This window comes from Typopeltis vanoorti, chromosome 19 (assembly GCF_054136105.1).
Source record: "Typopeltis vanoorti isolate ZY-2024b chromosome 19, IOZ_Tvanoo_1.0, whole genome shotgun sequence".
Classification (NCBI taxonomy): domain Eukaryota; kingdom Metazoa; phylum Arthropoda; class Arachnida; order Uropygi; family Thelyphonidae; genus Typopeltis; species Typopeltis vanoorti.
The window spans coordinates 55,771,320-55,794,747 of NC_143567.1; the positions used below are offsets into that span (position 1 = coordinate 55,771,320).

At 36.6% G+C, this 23,428-nt stretch overlaps 1 protein-coding gene across 7 annotated transcripts in view; it reads left to right on the forward strand.

The window, feature by feature from the left end:
* LOC150096138 (uncharacterized) overlaps positions 1 to 23,428 on the forward strand; it is a 205,330-nt gene that overhangs the window by 30,456 nt on the left and 151,446 nt on the right. The window contains exon 2 of one of the 7 annotated variants that reach the window (XM_090408913.1): positions 10,395 to 10,533. The exons of 3 other annotated variants lie outside the window; for them this stretch is intronic. The gene's annotated coding sequence lies outside the window, so the exon portion shown is untranslated. 3 more of the 7 variants (XM_090408917.1, XM_090408914.1, XM_090408916.1) reach the window with 3 other exon arrangements.

A 23,428-nucleotide genomic window follows, 5' to 3' on the forward strand; every position in this document is an offset into this window, starting at 1 on the left:
GTCGGTCTCTTTATCGGTGGCAGCTTATAATTAGTGATGTCACTGGCCAGTTATCTCTGATTGGCTACCGGTGGAGACTGAACTGCCCACTCAGTCTCTAAAAGTATTTGGAGCCATAAGGGCTCTCTCTCTCTCTCTCTCTCTCTATATATATATATATATATATATACTGTATATATATATATATATTTTTTGGAGACTGAGTGGGCAGTTCAATCTCCACTGGTAGCTAATCAGAGATAGCTTGCGCAAGGCTATCACTAATTAATCAGTATGCAGTGAAGAAGGCGGATAAAAAGTGCCGCCATCTCGTGGTCCCTAATCCTAACACAATATCTTTAATATCTGAAAATAGTGGGGTTTCGACGGCCGATTTTCTTGCGTTTACGGGACGAAAAACCCAAGTTTCCCAGGAGAATAAACTTGCTGTACCATGCCAGAAATCGATTAACTCGGGAACCGGTCGAAAAAAGGCTTACAAAATGTTCCTCCAATCGGCGACTAGACTGGAACGCAGGGGCGCTCTGGCCATATGTGCAATGTGTGCGACGCACACAGGCGCCAGGATAATAAAGGCGCCAAAGAGGAGGAAATACTTAAAAAAACGTTTTTTTAAAGTGATTTTTTTATTGGAGTGAGGGGGGAGGGTAAGAATGCCAACTAAAGTTTTGCACACAGGCGCCGAACACTATTGGCGTGCTACTGGGTATAGGGGCGCCAACTACAGTTTTGCACACAGGCGCCGGACACTGCTGGCACATCCCTGCTGGAACGCATGTCTTTTTTCGTACTGTCAAGCGCCATAGAGTGCAAACGCCACTTCTACTGAGCTACACAGGCTCTAACATCTTTCATTTCTCTGACTATTCTCTTACCATTAACAAAACTTCATTTTCGATTCTCCCTCGATACCTCCCACCTCTCTTTCTCTTTCTCTCTCTCTGTCATTCTGTCTGTCTATCTATCTTTCTCACTTTACTCTTTATTTTTCTCAATCTCTTCTCTTATCACGCTGAAAATATTTTTGTAATAAAATTATGAAATATTTAACAGTTTCACGACATAGTTATCTCTTATGCTGGGACTCATCATTAGCATTCACAACTGGAAGAAGCATTAAATCTTGAGTCACGCTCACATTCTGCATGACACTAAAATCTAATACTATGTAGTACTTGTGTTCAAATATCTTTGTATCTTGAATAAGTCTAGGCACAATAGTTAGCATATATTTAAATTTTTATGCCTCTGTTTGTTCATCTGTCTCATATTGTTAAATCCCACTGCGACATGGATAATTGTGATCTAGATGATATGTGGTGGCAGATGATTCTCATTGTCTAATGTAAGAGGAACGGTGGGTATATCCTGCCGTAATCTCTCCAATGCAAACCTTTATTCATTGAAAGTTTTGAACTCACTATCAGTGATGGATAAAGCCAAAAAGTGCCTGCCAAATCGATCTTTAAAAACAAGCGCTAAAGGAGATTAGCCTACTCTCGTTAAGAATGAAAGCATTAAAGGATTTGCAATTTTTCTTATTTTAATTAGTCAGACTGCAATTTCAGATCAATCTGAATCCTCATTGCCTCTTTGGTGGATAGGTAAAATAAACAAAATCAGGTGGTACCAGTAGCATATATCATGTCGAAATTATTTGTTTATATCTTCCATTTGTACCAGAGTGGTTTAGTACCGAAACACCTCTTGTTGCAAAGAAGCCATTGCTATTTACGTGTACATTTCAAAGAAACATTTTGTACACGTAAAGAGCAATGGCTTCTTTACAATAAGAGGTCTTTCGGTACTTTGATTAAAGTGATATTGTTATTGAGTTAACTTCGTAAAAGGATTTCTAATGACGCATTATTTTTCACGGATTTAAATATATATTTAATATTGTATAATAGCAAGCAAAAATGCACCATTTGTCCAAAGTGCTACTAATTTTTTTTTTCCTGACCTCAGAAAGAACAGATTCTGAAGATTAAGCGCAAAAAAAAAACAAACAAACTAAAATTTAACTATATCTCAGTATTTCGAGGCCATGAGAAAATGTTCAATGTTCACTTCACTTGCTGAAAAATTTTCAGATGATATATCGATGTACATTCATCTAGCTGTTAGTTCAACAGTCACCAAGTCTACGTGAATTGGTTGCAGGCGTTTCTTGTACTATAATGCACTTGAGAAGTAACAGAATGGATGAAAGCATTATAACTCGCAGCTCTTTAGATTTGTCAAGAACTGCTATCCTTTCACTGCCATCAGATCAATCAAAATATACTGCATTTACGTCTACGTTTTGGTTGTTTTCACATATCCTCAATTGCGATGTTGAAGCAAACCTGGCATGAAAGGACAAAGAGGTCCTTTTGCTTCTTTATAAGGCATTGATAAGACGCATCTAGACTGTTGTGCGAAGATTCTGTATCCCAAATTCCATGGGGATAAAGAAGCTGTGGAAAGAGTGAAGAAGTGTTGAAAAGACTATATCGGGATTATGGGATTTAGATGATGAATTACAGATTGCGCGTATGTGGATTATGGACTCTGCTTAATAGGAGTAAGTGATGTGTTTTATCGAGGTCTATAAACTTTTGAATGGGTGTAATAGGATATCGTCTGATGAAATTTTTGTTATATGGAAGGTAGGGAGAGAACACGGGGCAGCCATGTAAGTTAAGTTAGCTCACGGTCAAGAAAGGAGTAAGAGCTAGGTTTTTTGTTCACAGAGCAGTGGGTGAGTAGAATGGTTTGCTTTTAGAGGTAGTGAGCGCATTTAGTGTGAAGGAGTTTAAGAGGAAATACGACAACTGGTTTGCATGATGCATAGCCTCATTTAGTGAGTCCCTGACTCACTGAAGGTATCAGATACTACTACTACTACTAATAATAATAATAATAACCAGGTTGACCTGTTCTTTGTTATTTGATGACCGACACGAAATCTCCTCAGACGTCCTTCACAACAGAAACTAATATTTCAGGATGGGCAGTGCTGAAAAAGTCCTATGTGAACACCACATGGAGTTAAATGATTCGATTTTGATGGCACATGCTTCATTGCAGCCTTCTACCCTTTCCCAATTGAATTCTGATGAGAGTGGATCGTGACTTTCATTGAACCTCCATGCTGAGTGATGTTATTTTTGCTTTTTGTGCTCTACTCATCAGATGGAGGAATGACATTTGATTACTCCCCCCCCCCCCCAACTACTCATTGTTCACTACATTATATACTTTGCTTGCTTATACAAAACCATTTACTCAGAGTTGTCTTCAAATTTCTGTTGCATTCGAAGCCGATCATGTAAAACATTCATTTCAATGAAGTTTGCCATCAACCTAGAGTCAGTAAATTTCATGTTAATGAGGATTGTAATCAGATATTTTATCATCATCATCATCATCATGCGTGTCAAGGATTTAGGCCTTGGCTTATTCCGTCCTTAGAAGTCATCGTTGAATCGTTTAAGAGGACGTCCTGGTTTTCTTTTTCCTAATGGCTTGTACTTTAAGGCTTGCATTGGTAATCTTTCTGTTTTCATTCTTTGAACGTGTTCCATCCATTTAAGTTTATATTTTTTAATTTTTTCTATTACTGGTTCTTGGTTTAATTCTTTCATAATTTCTTCGTTTCTTTTGTGATCAAATAGAGTATTTGATCACAAAATACTTTGCAGTTTTCTCATAAACTTCATTTCTGCTGTTATCAATCTTTGTTTGTTTTTTTTGCTTTATTGTCCAGATTTCGCTTCCATACATTAAGACTGGTAGGACTAATGTATTGTATACTTTTAGTCTGGTTTGTTTCTGAAACTAGATTTGGTTTAAATATAGAGTTAATTTCACCTGTTATTTTTAAATATTTTGCAATTTTTACGTTTATATCTTTTTCATTTTCATATGTGATCATACATCCTAGATAGTTAAATGAATTCACCTGTTCTAAGATCCTGTTATCTATTACTATTTTAGTTCTTGTTGGATCTTGTCCTTCAAAGGCCATAGTTTTTGATTTTTCTGTTGATATTATCATACCATAATCTTTGGATATCTCATTTAGATCTAAAATAGCTTTCTGTAAGTTATCTTCAGAATTTGTAATTATTATTTGGTCGTCGGCAAAAAGGAGAGTGTTTAAGTTTACTGCAGGAGAAAGTTTAATTCCTTGATGTACATTTTTATTCCATTTTATCATTATTTCATTTAAGTAGATATTAAAAAGAGTTGCTGAGAGGGGACATCCCTGTCGGACCACTTGGTTTATCTCTCTCGTATATGATAGCTCGTGATTTAATCTTATTTGTATTTGATTATTTTCATATATACTTGTGATAACTTTTAGGATATTATTTGGTATTTGTCTTTCTTTTAATATGTTAAATAATATGTTTCGTTTAACTTTGTCAAATGCTTTTTCAAAGTCAATAAATGCAATATGTGTTTCTAAATTGTATTCTCTTCTTTTCTCTATTATTAATTTTAGGCAAAAGGATGGGTCTATACATGATCTTCCTTTTCTAAATCCATTCTGTACTTCTAAAATAAAGTTTTCGGAATATTTCATTAGTTTGTTATTTAAGATTCTGCTATATATTTTGTAACAGGAATTTAGTATACTGATACCTCTATTTTTTTTGAGTCATCTCTATTAACTTTTTTAAAGATAGGAATCACGATTGCTTTTTTCCATTCTATTGGGTGGGGGATACCAGTTGAATAACATTTTATTTAAAAATAATAAGATTCTTTCTTTGAATTTTGTTCCTGCGTATTTATATAGTTCTGAACCTAGCTTATCTTCTTCAGGTGATTTTCCGTTTCTTGTTTCTTTCAGGCTGATTTCTAATTCTTCTTTAGTTATTTCCTTTTCATTTTCGTTAATTGTTTGCCAGTTATCTGTTTTAAAATATTTGTCTGTCCACAATTCTGTGAAGTAATTTAGAAATTCTTTTATTTTCAATTCAGTGTTTAATTTTATGTTTTCTTTGATATCTGGATTTAAGTGTTTCAAAATCTTATATACATTGGGTCTTATTTTATATAAATCATTTGTTTCTAAATTAGAAACAAATTTTATGCTATCCCACCTATCCCACCACAAATTTTATTTTATGATAGTCTCTTTACTGGATGCTGCTTAAAATGATCGATAGTATTAAATTGAGTGGTGCGTAATGGCGGTTGCCAAGTGTTTATATATGTGATCAGTGATTTAAATAGTTGTTATGATTTTCTGAAGAAAAATGTATTTTGTAAAATATTTGCTACTGATGCTGGTAGATCGATTTGATCTACGGGATATTTATATATAGAGGTAAGTGTTCTTCATTCTGTGAAACATTTGCTACCTTTGCTGGTAGATCGATTTGATCTACGCGATATTTACATTGGGCTCTAGGACCCATTTCTCAAACTTTATTCTAATAGAGTTGTTGCCTTCTATCAATCATGACAAAACCTCTGAAATGAAAGCATATTCGAAGAAGTTTACAGAGAATTCCTAAGATTAGGAAAACTATTGAGCGACAACTGGCCAGGGAAAGTAAAGCTGTTAGATACATTCCCCCCTACAGCAGTCACAGAAGATAGGATGGATGATTCTAATGAAGGAAGTATGTTGACTGAACCAGAATCAAGTCACTCCACGAATATAGAGAATGCTGCATCTCAGGATAATACTCCGCATTTTTTGGAAACCAACACAGAATTTCAAACAGTCAAAAAGAAAAGGAAAATCTCCTTTACTGCAGATACACCCAAAACAGTGGAGATAGAACCAGATAATGTAATTAAAGAAAGGGTACCCCCAGTCGTCCTAAGGGCCAAGGAGCACTGGACGTCCGTTGCATCCACACTGAAATCTTCAGATATCACCTTCATTAAAGCCACAAACACAGAAGAAGGGATTCGCATACAACCTAAAACATCATCAGATTACAGAAAAATGACCAAACTTCTAGACAACAACAATTTGCCATACCACACTTTTGCACTCAACAGTGAAAAAAATTTAAAAGTAGTGTTAAGGGGAGTAACTGAAACATTACAAATAGAAGACCTCACTGCAGACCTCCAACTTAAAGGATTTAGCCCAATTAAAGTCAGCCGAATGCGGAGAGCTGATAAAACACTCTATCCCCTAATTCTAGTGGAAATAAGTAAAGACCAAAAACATATATACAATCTCCAAACCATCTGTGATCTAGTCATAAAAGTTGAGGCATTGAAACATAAATCAACTACAACCCAGTGCCATAGATGCCAGAAGATTGGGCATGCCCAAAGATGCTGCAAGGCTGAATTTCGTTGCGTAAAATGTGGTGGCAAACATGCATCAAATGAATGCCATAAACCTCGTACACTTCCAGCAAAGTGTGCAAACTGCGGAGGACCATACCCTGCAAACTATAGGGCTGTATAGCATTTCCTCAAAACCAAAAATTACAACTCAAAACCAGTAAACCTCTTCAAGAACAAGCGTCTTCCCATCAAACCATAGTCTCCACAACGGATGGAAGATCGTATGCTGAAGCTACAAGATCAACTTTCCAAAAAGACCCAAAACCAAAGCAGTCACAGCAAACCAACAAACCTATCCTACTGAACATAACAAGCCACTTAGGTGAAATGCTTGCTGAACTCCAACAAACCAACCCAACTCAAGAAGCCAAAGATATCATCTTAAGGCATACACAATCACTCTTTATGGGAATTCTTAATGGATAAATCTAAAAGAAAACCGAAATCATTACAAATTGTTTCATGGAATGCATATGGTTTATCTATCAAATTACAGGAGCTGCAGGAGTTTGCAGAAGAAACTCAAGCAGACATCATCCTCATAAATGAAACACATCTTCGTCCAAGTGACAAAATCAGAATCAATAGTTATAGCACTTACCGTACAGACAGATGCTTTGCTAGAGGTGGAGGCACTGCTATCTTTGTGAAAAGTAACATAAAACATAATTCAATAGCAGAACCCCAAAGAACACATGGAAACTACAGGAATAGAAATACATATGGAAAACACAAGCAGCATTACGATATATGCAGCCTACAACCCCCCCAAATAAAAAACTCCTTGAATCTGACTTAGAGGTGATACTAAATACAGGCAGAGCAGTGATTATAGCCGGAGATCTTAATGCCAAACACTCAGTCTGGAACAGCAGAAACTCAAATATTAATGGAAGAATACTCAACTCTTACACCTCTTCAAGAAATATAACAGTAATAGGACCCACTGAACCCACACATTATGGAGCTACCGGTCGTCCTGATGTACTAGATATAGCTATATTAAAAAACATAGCGCACAGCTATCAGATACAAGCAATCAACGACTTAAGTTCTGATCATAACCCCATCATATTACAACTAGGCACCATACAAGATATAACAGAAAACACCACCATATTTATAAATTGTAAACAACTTCCCTCAGCCTTCCAGGAAAACCTTGGTCCAATACCTCATATAACATCTGCTGAAGATATAGAAAAAGCAGTGAAGACTCTTGAAAAACAACTGCTGACAGCTATAACACAGGTAACAAATATAACCAAATGTACACCTTCAAATAAACTTCCACAGGATATAAAACGTCTTATCCAAGAGAAAAACAGATTAAGAAGACAATATCAGAGAACAATGGACCCAGCGGATAAACAAGCAGTCAATAGAGCAACAAACCAGGTTCGATATGCCCTAAAGGACCACCGTAACCAACTCTGGAATAACAAAATTCTCCAGTTAAACACAGAGGATCAATCAATATGGAAAGTGATGAAATCACTCCGTTCAAAGCGTTTTACATTTCCTCCAATCCAAGGTGAATCTAATGTTGTCTACAACGACGAGGAAAAAGCTGAAGCATTTGCTGACAGTTTAGAAAAACAATGCAGCCCCAATTATATCAATACAGATATAATTTTCATAAGTAAAATTCACACCCAAGTGCGTAAAATAACTCAAAATGCCTCATTCCAATCCAATAAGAAATCCGTGTCACCAACAGAAGTATATGAGATTTTAAGAAAACTAAATAACAAAAAGGCTCCGGGTCAAGATGGAATAACAAATAAGGTACTCAAGTTACTTCCTCGCAAAGGGGTTATGCATCTAGTAGCCATCATTAATGGCATCCTCTAGCTAAAGTATTTCCCACAACGATGGAAAATTGCCGACGTTTTCCTAATTCCCAAACCTGGGAAAAATACACAGTTTCCTGAAAATTACAGACCAATCAGCCTTCTTTCATGCATAGGTAAGATAGCCGAACGTGCTAATCTCACACGGCTTCAAGAGGCAACAGATATCAACCATATAATTCAAGATGAACAATTCGGCTTTAGGAAATATCACTCCACAACGCTACAAATTTACAGAGTTATCGAACATATAACCCAAGGGTATGAATGGCACCAACACACTGGCGCAGTTTTTCTAGACATCACTCAGGCATTTGATAGAGTATGGCATCATGGACTAATTTTTAAACTACACGAAGTTGGTATCCCATTGCCACTAGTGCTACTTATCAAATCATATCTACACAACAGAAAATTTAAAATAAAACTCAACGGTATCAGATCCACAGAGAGGAGAATCACAGCCGGAGTACCTCAAGGCTCTCTACTATCTCCCCTACTCTTCTCCATATACATGGCAGATCTCCCCAAACTGTCTCCAGCTATCACCACTCTGTATGCCGACGATACAATCATTATAGCCAGATCCCTCTGTCCACACCTGGCCACAATCAAGCTGCAGAGATCAGTCAATGAATTGGAGGATTGGTACACCAAGTGGCGTATCGCAATTAATCCAAACAAAAGCTCTGCAGTACTTTTCACCAGACGTAAAGCAGAACCGAATACAAGCATACAAATGTTTGGTAAAATCATCCCTTGGCGCAATTCTACCAAATATCTGGGAATTCATCTTGATAGACGTCTAAATTTCAAGTCACATATGGATAGTGTTGCCACTAAGGCAAGTCAGACCATAACACAGGCTATATCCACTTTTGAACAGGAACAGCTTCCTATGCATAAGCAACAAAATCCTCCTTTTCAAATCGGTAATCAGACCGCAACTAACTTATGCCTCTCCAACCTGGGGTCACACGACTAAAAGCAACATCAACAGACTTCAGATAATACAGAATAAATGCCTAAGAATGGCATTTAATGCCCCATGGTTCATCAGAAACATCCAGTTACATCAAGAAGCCAATCTTCCAGATATTAAGACCTACATGACAAGCATTGCAGAGAAATTCTTCACAATCACGGATAATCACCCAAATCAGCTAGTTCGACAGGCAGCGGACTACAAGCCCTCAGATCGTTTCAAACATAAAAAACCGAAATCCTCCATCGCAAGAGAAAGCTGATACAGCCTCAATGCTCACAATGAGCGGGTAAATTACCCACAATAATCTCATCACCCACAATCTAAAATCCAGATGAAGGGATAAAGAGTCAAGGACTCAGTCCATCAACCAATTAAGTTCAAAGATTGATAGTCTTGGGCTAGCTATCTCCAATTGTCTACCAGTGGAAATTCATAATTTCCACTGGCAGACAAAAACCCCACTCGGTCTCCAAAAAGCAAGCCAAAATGTCTTATTTCATGTTGCCATCAAAAAAATAAAATAAAATAAAAATCACTAACGCCTATGTTGTTCCTGTATAGGGAGTAGGCAGGGCCGTTTATCCTATCTAACTTTTGGAGACTGAGTGAGCAGTTCAATCTCCACTGGTAGCCATCAGAGAGATAGCTGGCCCAAGGCTATCACTGATTCATCGGTACGCAGTGAAGAAGGCGGAAAGCTAGTGCCGCCATCTCGTGGTCTCTAACCCTAACATAATATTCTTAATGTCTGAAAATAGTGTGGGTTCTACGGTCGATTTTTTTGAGTTTACGGGACGAAAAACCCGAGTTTCCGAGAGAAAAAACTCGCTATCCCGTGCCAGAAATCGAGTAACTCGGGAACCGGCCGAAAAAAGGCTTAGAAAAAGTTCTTCTAGTCGGCGACTTCTTCGTGAGGTCAAGCGCTGTAGAGTGCAAACGCCACTTCTGCTGAGCTATACGGTAGGCTTTTACTCCCTAAACCACTCTATTCCCTTTTGTAAATATTAATATTCCATTAGCAAACCTGTAGTATTTATGTAAGAAAGAATATTTACAACTTTTAAAGATGAAAGAGAAATTCGGAAATTCACCGATCAATAAAATATTATGTTCACTGTATAAAAATAAAAATATTATGAAAATCTAATTAAAATCTAAATATATAATACATAACTACTTAAAAAAAACTATATTTTGTAAAATTTATCTTGTACTGCATTTACTTTTCATATATTGGCGTGTAGCTCAGTGGATGTAGCGTTGGCACACCACAGTGCTTGGATGCACAAAGGAAGATTTGATTTCGAGTCTAGTCGGCGACTAGAGGAAATTTTTCTAAACCTTTTTTCGACCGGTTCCCGAGCTAGTCGATCTCTGATACAGGTAAGTGGGTTTTTTCTCCCAGAAACTCGGGTTTTTTCGTCCCGTAAACTCAAGAAAATCGACCCTAGAACCCACATTATTTCAGACATCAAATACAAGTGTTAGGGTTAGGGACCACGAGATGGCGATACCTGTAGAGCCGTCTCTCTTAATTACGTGCTGCTTAATTAGTGATAGCCTTGGGCCAGCTATCTCTGATTGGGTACCAGTGGAGACTGAACTGCCCACTGAGTCTCCAAAAAAGTTAGATAGGGCTAAAAACAGCCTCGCCTACTCTGTGTATATATGGGAATAAAAAGGCGTTAGTTGATTTTTTTTAAATAAATATGTACATGTACATTTTGTAATTTCCACAAAAATATTCAAATTGCCCCCCCTGTGGGGCGTACAACCCACTTTGAGAAACACTGCTTTACACCCTTGATAACTTTATCAAGCTACGAGCTCGTATCAAGGAATTGAAGGATGGAGACCCGTGGCCCTTCTTTACTTCAAAAAGTTAGGACTAAAAGAGTTCCACCTACTCATAAAAGGCGATAGAAATTTGTTTATTTTTATTTATTTATAAAGTGGGGAAAAAAGTATTATAGTCATTATTAATACTGACTTTATATATATTAATGGAAATAATGAAAGCAAGTAGCAAATCAATCCAATGAACTTAGGTAGAAAAAAAAACAACTTAAATATACAGCAATCCCTCGATTAATGCGCCTAATGCGTTCTTTAAAACAGACGCATTAATCGAAAACGCACTAATCGAATATAATAACCTATGGGAAAATGTATAATTCGTTCCTCAGATTTCTTTTTGACCCTTAATTTTTTCAATAAAAGAATTAGGGTATGCTTCATGGTTTTCCTTTAACTAGGCCCGAAAGACAATAAAACATATTCAGAATATAAATTTATTATTCTGCATCTTAACAAAGAATTGAGCTAACATAGTTTGACGGGCTTTCTGTTTCTTTTTTCATACAACTGACCAGTGGCAGCCAGTTTAAGTTGGGGTGCTTCACATACAAAAAAAAAAAAAAAAAAACCTTTTCCCCCCCTAATCAGTAACGAATTTATTAATAAATAAATTTACATATTAAAAATTGCTTTATTAAAAATATTTCATCCTCCACGCGAGCAAACACCAATAATAAAAGTTTCGTATCAATATCAATGACAAGTGCAAAAGAATATCGGCGTTAGATCTCAGTGCATTTGTTTTGTGTTGTGATAATTGAAAAAATATCATTCTTTGCATATTTTCAACAGTGACACTCATCATAATTTAGCTTTGTATCTATAATAAATAAATAATTATATGTTATTTTAACAAAATAAAATAAGATTTACAAAAAAAAAAAAAAGTTCACCACGAATACGCACTAATAATAAACGTTTCATATCTCACATAAATAACGAGCGCAGGCATAAGATACGCTGCCCAAGAGGCAGTGTATCTAATGACGTAACGTGCAACGACAGCAAACGAATATCGGCGTTAGTGCATCTTTTTCGTGTAACGATAATTGAAAAAATATTATTCTTTTCATATTTTCAACAGTGACAACACTCGTCATAATTCAGCCTTGTATCTATAATAAATAAATAATTATATGTTATTTTAACAAAATAAAATAAGAATTACAAAAAATAGTTCATCACGCACATGTACCAATCATATGTGTTTCAGCCTAAGTTCGATTCCCGTCGTGACGGGAGGAATCTTTATATGGACTTTTTCAGTTGAAGGTGAGTTAGCCGATCTCATATGGAGGTAGCAGGGTTTTTCTCCCGGAAACTCTGGTTTTTCATCCTGCATACAGACAAATCGGTCCTTCATAACACACGTAATTTACAGACAAAAAATACTAGCTATGGTGGTGGTTGTGGGCAGTAGATGGCGTTGGTGTAGATGCTTGGTAGTAGAAGTTCGGCATAGTAATGGAGATGGGGAGTTGTACAGTGGGTGTCCTCCCGCGATGAGTCTTCGGACTCCTTGGAGGTGTCACGAATAATAATAATAATAATAATATCTCACAGAAATAAGGAGCATAAGCATACTAAAAATGCACTGCCGTTTGCGCAGTTATAGTTGGGAATGACGTAACGTGCAATGACAAGAGCAAACGAATATCGGCGTTAGATCGCAGTGCATTAGTTTTGTAATCTAAAGCGTTAATTGAACAGTTCCAATTATTAACTATTCAATCAATGTCAAAATATAAGCTGTAACCTTTAACAGGTTGTACTGCATTTATACAATATTGTAAGCATTGTTATTATTTATAGACACAAACAAAATTTAATTTTTTCATTTTTTCTTTGGGGGTGCTGCAGCGTTACAGTGCTTATGTACGGGCCACCACTGCAACTGACAGTATGGCCCTATTGCCTCTTCTGCAAATTTTACTGGCTCTTTCTTCACCACGGTCAGTTTCTAAGCATTGCTGCTTAAAAACTATGAAAACTATTTTCAAACTGTTTCTGTGAAATCTCTTTGGGCTTGTCAGTGATTAAATTTTCTTCATATTATATAGGATCTTCCCACTGTGTATCTAAATTTAGCAGGTAGGAATCATTCAGCTTCTCAGAATGAGATTTAATTAATTTAGATTCATTTGAAACGCCTCTAAAATCATTTGCACAATGTGGAAGAATGTACTTCTAAACGAATCGCATATTGCTAGCAGTAATTTCATTCGACTTTGCAACTTTATAACGCGGTTGAGAATTCTCTGATTTGGCTAGAAAAGTCATAATTATTATTATTATTATTATTTTAATGGTGTCTCCATGGAGTCAAAAGACTCATCGTGGGAGACCCGACACTGACACACTAACCATTATTTACACAATTTCTGTCATACCTCTCCTTAAATTCATTTACAGTTGAAGCATTCACAACCACATCTGACAAAGCATTCCACCCATTCACAACCCTCCAAGTAAAAAATCTAGTCCTAACACCCTTGTTAACCACACTCTTACACAATCTCCAGGAATGGCGTTCTCTCACATCTTGCACTGGTCTTAAAAATATCATCAGTATCAATCCTGTAAAATCCCTGTAACAATTTAAATACCTCTATCATATCTCCTCTCCCACGTCTATCAGCTAGTTTTTGGAGCCCACAGATCATCAATCTATCCTCATAGGGAACATCCCACAGACCTGCAACAATCTTTGTAACCCGCCTCTGAATCCTCTCCACCACTTCCGCATCACCAAGAAATCCTGGCAACCAGATCTGTGCAAAATAATCCAAATGCAGTCTTATTAATGCCTTATAGAGTAAAACAATAATTTTTCTATCCCTGCTTGTTAGTGTGTTCCTCAACAACCATGTAATTTGATGTGATGTTTTGGCCATCTTTGCAATATGCCCTTTAAACTTAAGTTCTCTGTCCACAATAACTCCCAAGTCTCTTGTCTCATCAACTTCCTGCAGTTCAGTTCCGTTAATATAGTAAACAGCATGCGATGTCATCCTCCCGAAGTGCATCACCTTACACTTAGCCACGTTGAAATGACAGCCATTTACCTCGGTCCATACCGTCAGCCTATTTAAGTCATCCTGTAAAATATTTACATCATTTGAATTGATTCTCGCTCTTCCCAATTTTGCATCATCAGCAAACAAGTGGATATTTCCATTCAAGGGATTTCCAATATCATTGATGTACAAATTAAACAACAGAGGACCAAGCACTGGTTCCTCAGGTACACCACTAGTCACTTGCCTTTTCCTGGACTCAGCTCCTTTGTAAACCACTCTTTCATATCTGTCCACCAGCCATCCTTTAATCCAAATCACTATCTTTGGCACCATACCCATTTGCTCTAATTTATCTATCAGAGTTCCATGTGGAATCCTTGCAAAATCAAGCAGTATCACTGAGTAAGGATTTCCTTTATCCAACTCCACTGTTACTTTATTATAGAAAGTAAGCAAATTACTTAGGCAAGACATACCCTTCACAAAACCATGTTGCCCCTTATAAAGTATCATACTGCTGTCCACCCAGTGCTGAATTCTAATTTTAACAAATTTCTCCAAAATCTTAACACCACTCCAGATATATTGATTGGTCTATAATTTGCAACCTCAGTCTTAGAGCCTCCCTTGTGCAATGGAACTATTTTCCCCTCCTTCCACTCTATTGGCACTTTACCAGAACTGAGGCTTAAATTAAACATCCTGGTTAGAGGAGTTGCTAATTCTCTTGTACATTCTCGTAACACATGGGCCGATATGCCCATGTGTTACGAGATGGCAGTATTAATATTAAGGTTCTTTAATATATTAAGCACCTCAATTTCGTCTATCTCTATACTCTCATCAGTCAATGGCACATTTAACACTGCACTATCACTATGAAGATGGTACACTTTTGCGAAATGATCACTAAGCAACTCAACTATTTGATTAGCTTCAGAAATTTCCCTACCATCAACACTTTTTAAAGTAATCTTTCCATGGGTATTTCTTCCTTTTACTAGTCACATAGCGAAAGAACTCGTTAGGGTTTCTTTTGGACTCATCGGCTAGCTTCCTCTCATAATTAGCTTTGGCTTTCCTTACCATACAGGTTACTCTCGTTGCCTGTACCTTATATTGCTCATTGGAACGCTCATCACATTTTTCTTTATACGTCCTCCACAACCTTTTCTTTATCTGCAACTCCTGTTTAATAGTATTATTCATCCATTTTACTCCTACTTGATTTCTCCTTCTGACTCTGGGAATACAGTCTGATACAGCTTTCTTCAAATACTCGTTAAGAATCTCCCACGCACCATCAACATCTCTCCCCTTGAATTTCTCATGCCATAGTACAGCTGAAAGCTGACTTCTCAGCTTGTCATAATCATCAGCCTAATGTCTTGAAAGGCATTCGCTTCCAAAAAAAAGGCCCATCGACATCACATATTTGTTGATCACAATAGTCTCCTTCTTACACAAATTCTTTTACTCATGATTAAAGGTTAGGGAAATAATTTAAAAGAAAAAAATAAGGAAAACAATTTTACGTGATATGATCAGCAAAATGCTATCTAAAGCAGACGAATAAATTTTGATGGTAAATTTGGAACATAGGATAAGAATTTGCTGTTTTAAGAACACTTGTGACATACGTGCATATATCATTTCGGAACATAGTGTACATGGAAATATTGTAGTATGCTATTAAAAAATAACTTTGTAAAATGTTTCAAATCGGTGCCTAAATTATTTCATCCTGGTGAGTGATTTTTTTTAAATAGTTAGCATAAAAAATGTAGAGATAGCAAAATTGTAAAATCTGTAACATTTATTTTTAAGATGTACAGGGTGTCCCAAAATTCACGCAAAAAATAATTTTGATAGAAAACACAGGTTTTTAATTAAAAATTGTAATTTCTTATTGATTCATAAAGTATACAGTATAGGGTTATGCATGGAATAGCATATCGGGTAAATGGCCTCCACGGCTTTGCTGGCACATACGCACTCTTTTGTCGAAATTTTCCATGACCGTTTTGTATAAATGTGGCTGAATTTCGTTGATACAGCCCTCAATTTCCTCCTTCAAGGCGTGGGTGGTCGTGGGCTTGTTGGCATAAACCTTAGACTTCAAAAACCCCCAAAGAAAAAAGTCCAACGCCGTTAAGTCACATGATCTGGGCAGCCAATTCTGATCACCAAAACGGAAAATTACACGATCAGGAAATGACTCATGCAGTAATTGAATTGTTTCTCGGGCTGTATGGCATGTGGCACCGTCTTGTTGAAACCACATGTCGTCCACATCCATATCTTGCGATTTAGGCACAAAAAACTAGATTATCATGTCGCGATAGCGAGCACCATTAACTGTTATTGCCTTACCAGGCGCATTTTCGAAGAAGAATGGGCCGATGATGCCTCCAGCCCAAAATCCGCACCAAACAGTGACACGTTGTGGATGCATTTGTTTCTCAACAATCACTCGTGGATTTTCTGAACCCCAAATGCGACAATTTTGTCGATTAACGAAACCATCAAGATGAAAATGAGCCTCATCGTTGAAGATGATTTTGTTCGAAAAATAAGCATTCACTTGTTGTTGTTCCATAATCCATTCAACGAACTCTCTTCGCTGTGTGTGGTCAGTAGGCTTCAGTTCTTGAGTCAATTGAACTTTGTAAGCATAAAGATGCAAATCTTTTTTGAGAATACGCTGTAGAGAGCTTCTCGAAATGCCCAGTTCAAGACTACGGTGCCGAATTGATGTTCATGGACTCTCAGCAACACTCTCACAAACTGCTTCGATGTTTTCTGTTGAACGACGGCCAGAGTGTATAAGATCACTAATTGATCCAGTTTCCTTGAATTTTTTAATTAATCTTTTCACAGTTGATGAAGTTAAATCACTATTCCGACCATATTTTGTACGAAAATTGCGAACTGCGGCTGCCAAACCTTCATTATTTTTAAAATATTGCTCAACAATGAAAATGCGTTGTTCTTTCATGTAGCGCTCCATTTTTAATTACCCTGAACTGTCAGCTGTCACGCTATCTTTTTTTTTTTTTTCTCGTTGGCAACACTTTACGCACAAATGGCGCTGAATTTAAATCTTGCGTGAATTTTGGGACACCCTTTATACAGGCGCACTAATCGAATTTGGGTATCGAAAAAAAATGACGCACTAATCGGGAGCGCATCAATTGAGGGATTGCTGTATTAACATATTAAGAACAATAAAAAATTGTTTAGCAGATTTGATGTTTTCAAATGATAGATTTTAGTATATTAATAAGAGTGTTACATAAAATGTACTCATTGGCCGTATGCAGCTCTTGTGGTTTCGAACCACTGGTGTGAATGAATTGAGTTAACAGACAAACAGCTGTGCGCCTTTCGTTTCTGCTATGAATGACGTATGACGTATGCGATTTACGTTGCACACGTTTGTTATTACCTGTACTGTGGTGTCGCGTCAATTTGTCAATAGCAATTGGGCCAGCTTAGGTAGGTTACTGCTGTTGAGTACTTCGGGATTTTGATTGGTGTATAAGTATAATGCAAAAGGAAGAGCTTGTGTTAGTGCATTGTTGTATATAAATTGGGAATAAGAAAAAGGTGGCTGATGGGATAGTAAATCATTTTAACCAGGTTATTGACCCTTACGTAGGGCAGTAAGCTTTAAGGACCACGCGTTAAAAAAAAAAAAAAAAAATATATATATATATATATATTTAAATTTATATATATATATATATATATATATTTAAATTTATATATATATATATATATTTAAATTTATATATATATATATATATATATATATATATATAGATGAAAGAATGATCAAAAATAAAAAAAATATATAAAATTCTGTTTTTGTTGATGATATTTTTGTCATATTTATGAATGGCGCTGAATTTGCTGTTTAAAAGAAAATTTCTGAGATGAGTCTTGGACTCCCTTGATGTGTTACATAATAATAATATAACCTATACCCAAGGTTTGATATATATATATAGATAGATAGATAGATAAATATATTAAATGTAGCTCAAGGTTTACTATATATATTCATATTCAGTTGTGGCTGCTATACAGCATTCTGTGTAAGGTGAAGAACAGCAGTTTGTTTTTCAGTATGCCACATTCACATTATCCTCAAACAATGCAATTCACTCTTTAATTTAAAAGGGGGAAAAATAAAATCTGTCCTTTATTCCCAGATGGATAATACAGAGGGAGATTAATCCATCCAGCATACTTTTTGCTATCTGATCCTTTTCAGAATTTAACTAGAAAAATCACACCCAATAAATACAATAATTAATTTTAATGAAGTTGCACAAATATTTCTAGTTGATTGTTATGCCACATGTACCTTTTAAAATTCACAGTATATTTCTTCGCAATTGAAACCTAGTGACAAGATCTGCATGCATCTGGCCAAGTCTGGCATAATCAAAGCTTTACACATGGAATAGTAATCTTCTTGTCTTTACTTTTTGTTTTCTTATTGCAAAAATCTATTATTTTGATTATACGAATACCACTCATGGAATTTCACACACCTGTTGTCCATTTAGACCCCAGAGCAGTGAAAACTCCTCTTGGGAGACCAAATATGCAACTTGTTAAGTCCACTTCAGGCCTCCAATAAGCAGCAGAGTGGTGGGCTCATGTTGAGCAATGAAAATCATTTACTACCTAAAACTAGGTGTTCAGTATATAGATAGGAGTATGTTTTTGTATCAAGTTCATTAGATTATTCCTCAGTCCCAAAAAATGATAAGGATATCTGTGTTTAAGACAGTTATGGAAGGGCTTCATGCTTGTGTCATTTTAGCATTCAAGATTTGTTGAATGAAGAAGAAGAATGGAGCATACTGTCTTTTGCACAGTGGAGTTGAGAGGTCAGTGTGTAAAAGTAAGAAATATATTTTTATTTATTATTGTGACACTTCCAAGTAGTCCAAAGACTCATTGGGGGAGGGCACCTGCTCTGCAGCTTTCTATCTCTATCATCTACGCAAATACCATCTACTGTCCACCACCACAGTAGTATTTTTTGTCTGTAAATTGTGTCTGTCCTAAAGGCTAATTTGTCTGTGTGTGGGATGAAAAATTCAAGTTTATGGGAGGAAAAAACTTTCCGCTTCTGTAGGAGATTGGCTAAGTCAGCTTCATTTGAAAAAAAACCTTATAAAGATTCTTCCTGTCACGATGAGAATCGAACTTTGGTCTTTTCCAATCGAAGGACACAAGATACGGTCGTTCTTCTAATTGCATTATGGAGATGCTTATAAGAAAGAAACTGTAGAGCCCCGAGGTATCCTAGCATTCATAGAGAAATCCAAATGGAGCAAGCCCTTTACCATTGCACAATGAATGACCAAAAAAGGAAACCAATTATAGAAGGCTGTTAGGCAGATTTTTTTTTTTATAGAAGATAATACAATAGTAACTTATCAAGCGTCCTCTATGACAGATCAAGTCAGTGCCTTGGGCATGTCAAGCATAACCACATGAAGTTTTATAAAATGGCTATGAGATCTGCTTGGTAGTAATGGTTGTTTGGAATTAGGCTGAAGCAACTAAGTTTGTGAGACCAGTGTTGTGTCGTATATCTCTGATATTGATATATCAAGGCAATATAATTAACTTTATCCTTTCCTACTTCAGCCGCTATACCAAATTCTATTGCATGTACCTCTTTGTTAAGTCGGTTGCAATCTTCATTAATTTTAGTCTTACCGTTATGTCTCGCTTCTTTTATACCTTTTCTTACGTAATTTAACTTTTTAAGGGCCACCAGAGATTACCTGTTCCCTGAATTCAACGAGTTATCCTGGTCACTCGGGCAAAATTTATTTTGTATCTGCGCCAGCCTGGGTCTTAAAGTTAGAGATAAACTTAACCCTTAGGATAAACATAGATTATCAGGTGCCACTAATAATGTTAACTGAATTCTTAGAAGTCTTTGGTTCTCTGGCTTGTTTTATTTGCAGTTGTGCCCTACTGCTTTCAATTGGGGTATTCTCGCACACACACACACACACACAATCACAGGTTAGAAGTTTTATGAAGGGTCAGTCATCATGATCAGAAACACATGTAGGTAAGGAACCAAAATATATATTAAACTCATTATATAATGCCATACAAGTTAGAGTAGTTATCAATTCCAATTTAATCTTCTACCTTTCTCTCACCCTCTCACTCTTAAAACAATTATGCATTGACTTCAAAATATTAGCAAATTCAATAACTCAACATATAATACATTCTTAATTACAGCTCAATTGGACATTAAGGCATTTTAGCACATTTATAATCTCTCTCGGATTAATTACGACAGAATCTCTATCTAACTGAAAGTTCTTAAAGTTCATTTTAAAAGCATAGTCATTTACATAAATCTTAGTTCTTCACTCTTTCTTCCATTACAAATTTTAAGGTGCATTCTCTTAACACCGTTAGTCAATTCTCAAAAGGGGCTAGAACAAGTGAGAGTACTTATCTATTCTTTATCGGTTTTCTTCTGTTCTTCCTTCTTTATTTCGATTCTGGTTGTCTCGATCTTATCGCCACGTGGGTTACACGTGCTCACCTGAGTTGGGCGCTATCTCTCTGCTAAGGTTTTACGTCGATTTCTTTCTCATTGACGGCCTATGGTTGATCTTGCCGAAATCTGCAGCGGTGTCAGATCCTTTCATAAGTCAGCCCTCAAAAATGAGAGCTGAACTGCAATGAACTCTTGGAGCACACGAAGAGATATGCAGGAACAAGAAAAAATGGGGTGACTTACTTCTGTGTCGCGGGTTTTATATATCTTTTTGAATTTCTCTTATCGTCTCACCCATTGGTCTAAGGCTGGGTGACTTCACCGATCAACATACGGGATTTCTTGTTTCTGGGAACGTATGCGCCATGATGTCTTCTTAGATGTGATGCCCGTGGGTGCTTATGCTGCTCTTATAGTATTAGGGTGATCTTTGCCCTATGTTGCTGAATAATACGCATTCTTTCATTTATAATATTTCACTAATGATTTCTCTTGTATCTGCCCCTTTTGCTGACTTACATTCATGCTAGACATATAGATACATTAATTTAAATTCACATAATTCACAGTTTATCATACAAGATGTTGTTACAAAAAAAAAAACATAGTTACACTACACTAAAAGATAAGTATGCATATATATTTCTTGTTAATTGTTAGATTCTGGAATGGTGACGTCATGTAAAATTTGAAGTCGCCTATTTCAGATCTAACACCAGGCTATTGTATTGGTTAATTTCATGTGTTAATTGCATGTTGTACCAGTTTCCTGTTTTGCATGATGAAAATCCCGGGTTTCCAGGAGGGAAAACCCTGTACACTGCTATATAAGACCTTTTAACTTAGTTTCAGTTTCAAATAGCTCTTATTACGATTCTTTGAGATCTCAAGAATGGTGGAAGCCTTATTGTAGAAGTCTAGTTAATTGGTGGGCCTCCAGGCAATGAAGAAGTTGACTGTGGATGACTTTCTCAATTATTTTTGAGACAGTTGAAGTGAACGAAATAGAAGGATAATAATAATTCTGGAGTATACATACATTTTGAGGACTAAGGGATTCTATTTGGACCAGGAGATCATATTTATCCAGATTACTCACAGTTTTTCTGATCTATATAGACAGATCAAAGGAGGCATACAGTAGGCTCTTCATGGTATAATGGGAAATGATTTTCCATGGTTGTATACAAGAGTAGGAAGAGAAGACTGATGCTGAGAGATGAGGCCTTATCATTGGTTGATGTTACCATGGTTCCATTGAGATATGAGAGGAGAAGCATAAATGAAGGCAGAAATTGCTCCCCTTTGGCCTTAGCAAAAACCAGAGGCACAACTGCTATTTGAGCTGGAGGTCAGTTTTTTCTGCATTTGGCCCTTTCAAAAATTTATTTATTTATTTATTTTTATATATATACTAAGGGACTCCTCCCTCTTGCGCCTACGGTGCCCAACCCTCCTGTGTTCTAGACTGGTAGGCCAGTTCTTCTTGAATTCTGATGACTGAAATTTCGAAGACTCGAAAGGGAGGGTCCTGTCCCCCCAGCACCTATACCGCCCAACCGCTCCCTGAGTTCCAGACTGGTAGGCCGGTTCTCCCCTGAGTTTCAAATAACTTGAAAAAAATGTGAAAGAAAAACGTTACACAAAAAAGGCTTATCATTTTATATATATAGGATAGATATATATAACAGATGTTGCACTTGTACTGTAGGCTGAGTACATAGCTGGAATTTTTGACTTGAGCCATTTCAGATGTGTTGAATTTTTATCATGAATTGCTTTGGACATTTGCTGGAAAAATCAGAACTTTGGTGGTGGTGAGTGTGGTATGTTGTCTACATTCTGGCAGATAACTGGCAAGGATTATTTTAATGATTTTGTTAGAGAAGGTTTTTGAATCAGGAGAGTGGAAACAGTAATCAGACCACAGAAAAGTTGCATGGAGATGAGCATGGAAACCATGGAGCTCATCCCATTTGGGATGTATCACTGAAGTGACAGATGACAGGAATGAGATTGCCTAGCAAACAGCATATGTAGAAAAGAAAATGTGGAGAGGGTTATGGTCAGAGTTACCAAAAGGAGGTGCGACATCTACATCATATTTGTTCTAAATTCATTCTAAAAATAAAAGACTTTTAAATTTTATTAAACAGCTGATTATTAAACAACAGTTGAGATGGTTTGGACAGGCTCTGCTTGGAGGCAGTTTTTACCTGTCACTGAATGGAGCTACCGCTTCCTGTCCTGGAGTGATGAGTTTAGTAGTGATCTTTTAGAATCACTCAGTGAGATTTAGTGATCGTGTAGATTGTTTAGAGTTAAAAGAGCCTCTGCAGTGCAATTGGAAGAATGACAGTATGTTACGCTCCCCCCCCCCCCCTTCGATTGGAAAAGGCCTGTTCATTTCTTGTCATGATGGGAGAAATCTTTATATGTTTTGTTTTTTTTTAATTGAAGGTGAGTTAGCCAATCTCATAAGGAGATAGCAAGGTTTTTCTTCCTAGAAATTCAGGTTTTTCATCCCACATACAAACAAATCGGCCTTCAGGACATATGCAATTTACAGACAAAAAATACTAATGGTGGTGGGCAGTAGATGGTGTTGGTGTAAATGATGGAGATGGATGGAAGTAGTAGAGATGGAGAGTTATAGAGTAGGTGCCTTTCTTTGATGAGTCTCTGAACTCCTTGGAGATGTCATGAAATAATAATAATAATAATAATTAAATGAAAGTAATTCCAGTAATAATATTATGACGAACCAAAAATTATTGTGATCACTGAGACGTGGCTGACAGAACAGGATATAACAACAGGAATAGAAGTCGCTGGGTATAGCATT